We start from the raw sequence: 5,689 nt of genomic DNA on the forward strand, positions 1-5,689 counted from the left end.
CTTGGATCTTGATCCTCAGCTCACCCTTATCGTTTTTCAACCAACCCCACCACCTGAAATCTTCGTTTTGGCCGTGAACGACCGCCGAAAGGCTCACAACTTTGGGAGCACGATCCGCCGCCATCGCCGCGCGTGGGAGGTCACTGTCGGCACCATTGGACTCATCGAGGTTAGAACTATCAGGTCTAAGCTTCCCATCATCGTTGATTGAATTCCGGTCACCGTTGACCAGCAGGGGCAATTCGGTAATTTCACAAACTCTGGGGATTATTTCATAATTTTTGAAATTGGTGGATAATTTGGTAATTTCATATTAGGACAGTGAGGTAATTTGAGATCTTAGGGGTAATTCAGTAATTTACGTTGTTAAGGACATTTTGGTAATTTTACACTTCGAGGGTAATTTCATAATTTCTGACATTGTGGTTATTTTTGTGATCCAAATTGAGGGCAGCTTGGTAATTTAGGATTTTATGGATAATTTAGTAAATATTGACGTCAGGGGCATTTTGGTAATTTTGGCATGTCAAGGTATTTTAGTAATTTTATGCATACGAGAGTAGTTTAATGCGGATAGATATTCGTTTCAAGATTGATTGCATAAACTTAGTTGTATTTCATGTTTACGGAAAATAATTATGTTGTTTACTTGATTAGGAGGACCCGCGAACGAGAATCAACCCGCGGACGTTGTTGAGACCGAGTCTGGATATCGTCACTATTAGTGGAATATACAAAATCTATTTTCATAGTTTATTATGATATTAAAGCATGTTTGCGAAATGAGTATTTTAATTATTCTGATTTAATGATTTTCTCGAAATGGATTTTATTCACGCACTGATATTTTATTAAAGTGTTTGGTTAATGATTTTTCGTATCGATTTTGAATGAAGTATGATAGTACTTTGAAGATAATAAAAGTGAAGTTAGATGTGATGATGAAAAGAAAAGTGTGATTTAAAGTAAGGTTAAATAGTATATGAATATGAGTACAATGATTGTTTTTAAAATCATTAGACAATACCCTTCCCCTTCAGATACAGTGATACAGATGATATGAGATGAGAGGGCTTTGGGGCCCGTCTAAGTACACACAGAGGCTTTGGGCAGTGTACTTGGACGCATTGTCGTTTGGGGACCAGATCATACATGCACAAATATGATGAGATATGATGAGATATATGAGATGATATTTACCGGTCTATCCGTGTAGCCCCGGGGCATGATGGTACTTAGATAGTACGTCATTGCCTGTCTGTGTCATGAGATATGAGGCATATGAGATGACATTTCATTGTCTACCCGTTGTAGCTCCGGGGCATGATGGTTCCCTGATTGCTCGTCCGTCGAGGTTCGGGTATGACGAGGTTATTCTCGTGGGTACTTGTTTGGTGATAGTTTTTGGTATTCAGTGTTCGATATTATAAGTATTATGATTTATTGATTTTATGCAGATTTATGAAATATTGTTATTCCAGTGTATGATTTAAATTAAATAAGTTTATTTAAAGATTTATGAAATTTTGATGAGATTGTTTAGAGAAGAATTAAATTATTTTTAAGTAAATTTATTTTTCAAAAACTACAATCCACTCACTGAGCTCACTAAGTTTTATACTCACCCTGTTTTTATTATATTTTTCTCCCCCACAGGAGACTTATAGGTACATCAGTCGACCCAGCAACAATAGTTAGATTTGAAATTATGGCCACATAATGGTGTTAGGAATCATAATGTTTTGTTGGGATATTTTGAATTGTATAATTTATTACTTATTTGTGATTAAGGATAAATTATTGTATTCTTGAAATTATATGTGTGAAGAATATTGGTATTTGATTGAGGAAGTTGGTTGTGGAGGTCGATTGAATATTGTATCACTTTTGGGAGTGTTAATTTTATAAATTGCAGGTTTGGGGATGTGGATGAAATCAGAATTATACATAATTAGAATTGTATATATTAGGATCTATGTTATTTGGCAAGATTTATTTCCTTAAATAGGTTTACTGATTTTTTTCCTTAGAATTAGATTTCTAGCTGTTATAGCTTTGATTTTGTGGGATTTGATTTATTCCCCTGTAATCTATTTAAAAAGGAGTAATTCTCATCAATAAAACATATAGAAATTATTCATTCTAATCTGTGAATTTACATGGTATCAGAGACTAAGGACTAATTGTCTCTCATGGCTGGAAAAGAAGTCGACATCTCATCTGGTGACAATACCGGATCTTCAACATCTAGCCAATCTATGGCTGAGCCTAGTTCCATCCCAATTGCTTCTCTTTCCGGAAGCGATGTATCTCTTTATATTACAGCCCACAAATTAAATGGTAGAAACTACCTACAATGGGCACAGTCAGTCAAGATTGTGATTTGTGGGCGTGGTAAACTGGGCTACATCACTGGTGAACTCCCTGCTCCCAAGACAACTGACCCATTGTACAAGACATGGCTGTCTGAAAATTCTATTGTTCTTGCATGGCTCATCAATTCGATGGAACAACATATTAGTAGTCGTTATCTCTGGTTCAAGACAGCCAAAGATGTGTGGGATGCAGCTCGACGAATGTACTTTGATCTTGGGAATGCTTCTCAGATTTTTTAGATTCGTTCAAAATTGAAGGAGATGAAACAGAGTTCCAACTCTGTCACTCAATATTTTTCTGGCCTCCAAGATCTTTGGCAAGAATTAGATCTGTTTTTTGAAGATGACTCATTTTGTGCTGAGTGCAGTGTCAAGCAAAAGCATAACCTTGAAAAAGAAAGAGTATTTGATTTCCTTGCTGGTCTTAATAGAAATCTAGATGAGGTACGGGGCCAAGTGATGGCTCAAAAGCCTTTCCCTTCTACTGTCGAAGCCTTTGCAGAAGTACGACGTGAGGAAGCTAGGCGAAAGGTGATGCTCTCGGATGACAAATCTGTACCTCCAGCCGCACTAGAAGTATCAGCCTTAATGACTACTAAAACTCACTCAAATGGACAGCAGCATCCTGATCATCGTTAGAACAAGCGACCATGGTGTGATCATTGTAATCGACCTGGACATACTTGGGACAAGTGTTGGGAGATTCATGGGAAACCAGCAAATTGTCAGCCTCGAAAAAAAAATGAAGGACGTGCACACCATACCCAATCCAATCAAGACCACTCTGGTGCATCTATTCCGTTCAGCAAGGAACAAATTGACCAACTATGCAAACTCCTCAATTTATCTTCTGTCAATGCCTCTCAGACCCATCCACCCAACTATGCAAACTCCACCAGTGGATCATGTTCTGTTGCCAAATCTGGAAAACTCTACTCTGTCCTAAATTCCCAATCAATGATTCAATCTACAGACCCTTGGATAATTGATTCTGGGGCCTCTGATCATATGACAGGTAGCTCTAATTGTTTTCACTCTTATGTCCCTTGTTCTAAACATATCACTGTTAAAATTGCTGATGGATCTTTTACACTAGTAGTCGGAATTGGTGACATAAAACTATCTCCAAATTTAATCCTCAAATCTGTCTTCCATGTCCCTGCCCTAAAATGCAACCTGATCTCTGTTAGCAAAATCACACGTGACAATCATTGCGTTGCTAATTTCTTGTCTTCTTCTTGTCAATTTCAGGACCTATCATCGGGGAAGACGATTGGCAGTGCTAGGATTCACGATGGTCTTTATTACTTTAATGATGATCACCCAAAGAGTCAACAATTTTTTTTGTCTGGTGTTGCTTCTACATCTGTTTCTAGTACTAATGAAATAATGTTATGGCATCATAGGTTTGGCCATCCTAGTTTTTTATATCTAAAACGTCTATTTCCATCTTTGTTTGATAATAAAAATACTGTTTCTTTTGAGTGTGAAATTTGCCAATTAGCTAAACATACTTGCTTGTCCTTTTCTCCAAAGGTTTACATTCCTTCCACTCCATTCTCTTTGATCCACAGTGACATATGGGGACCTTCAAAAATTACAACTTGCCATGGGAAAAGATGGTTTCTTACATTTATAGACGATCACACACGGGTTACATGGGTTTATCTCCTACATAACAAATCTGAAGCCAGTCACATATTCAAAGTTTTTCACAAAATGATTCAAACTCAATTTCAAAGCCAAATTCGTGTTCTAAGAACTGACAACGGAAAAGAATATTTCAATTCCATTCTTGGTGATTATTTGTTAGAAAATGGAATTCAACATCAAAGCTCTTGTGTTGATACTCCACAACAAAATGGAGTATCGGAAAGAAAAAATCGTCATTTGTTAGAGGTAGCTCGGGCTCTCATGTTTACCATGCATATCCCAAAGTACTTGTGGGGGGATGCTATCCTCACTGCTACCTACCTCATAAATCGTATGCCAAGTCGTCCTATCAATTTTGAAACCCCTTTGTCTGTTCTTTCAAAAACCTACCCACATGTCTCTAAGTCTAATACACTTCCATTAAGAATTTTTGGTTGCACAGCATTTGTCCATATTCATGACCATAATAGAAGTAAACTTGACCCTCGAGCCATCAAAACTGTTTTCATTGGTTATTCTCCAACCCAAAAAGGATATCGGTGTTACTGTCCAAAAACTAAAAAAACATATATTTCTTGTGATGTCACATTCTTTGAAAATACACCATATTTTTCTCCAACTTCGCTTCAGGGGGAGAAATGGGATGAAGCTTACTGTTCTTGGGATATCCATGACCTACCCTTACTTGATGTTAAGTTGGATACAGCCGTCTCTATTCCTGAGTCAACTAAAATCAGTCCTCCTGTAATTGATCCAATTTCACCAGTATTGGAAACAGAAGGAGATTCAACACTTTCAATATCTAAAGAACCAGAATTGCAAGTCTACTATAGAAAGAAAAAGTCTCAAGCAAATAAAGAAATCATGAATCCTACTCACAGTCACGAGGATGAACCGATGGTAGAGTCTCATTCACCAAACGAGTCAGGTAAATTCAATCCTATTCCTGATCTAGATATGCCAATAGCATTAAGAAAAGGTGTTAGATCTTGCACTCATCACCCCATTTCTAAATTCATATCTTACTCAAATCTGTCTCCTTCACTCCATGCTTTCACCTCGAGTTTGTCTAGTGTTTTGATTCCTAGATCCATTGAAGAGGCCCTATCTATTCCCGAGTGGAAAGCTGCTGTTCTTGAAGAAATGCACGCCCTTAGACAGAACAATACATGGAGCCTGGTAGAGTTGCCACAAGAAAAAAATACAGTGGGCTGTAAATGGGTATTCACTGTCAAGTATAAGGCTGATGGTTCAATTGAAAGACACAAAGCGCATCTAGTGGCCAAGGGCTTTACTCAAACGTACGGGATTGACTACACTGAGACCTTTGCTCCTGTTGCCAAACTCAACACTATCAGAATTCTTCTATCTTTGGCTGTAAACTCTAATTGGCCTCTACATCAACTTGATATAAAAAATGCCTTTCTAAATGGTGAGCTTGCAGAGGAAGTTTTTATGTGTCAACCTCCAGGATTTGAAGAAAACCTAGGGAGTCACACTGTTTGTAAACTCAACAAGTCCCTCTATGGTCTGAAGCAGTCTCCACGGGCTTGGTTCGATAGATTCTCCAAAGTTATCAAGGAATTTGGCTATGTCCAGGGACAAGCTGATCACACATTGTTTGTTAAGCATGCTAAAAATGAAAAAATTACTATTCTTAT

This window comes from Citrus clementina, unplaced genomic scaffold (genome assembly GCF_000493195.1).
Source record: "Citrus clementina cultivar Clemenules unplaced genomic scaffold, Citrus_clementina_v1.0 scaffold_8, whole genome shotgun sequence".
In the NCBI taxonomy this organism is placed as follows: domain Eukaryota; kingdom Viridiplantae; phylum Streptophyta; class Magnoliopsida; order Sapindales; family Rutaceae; genus Citrus; species Citrus x clementina.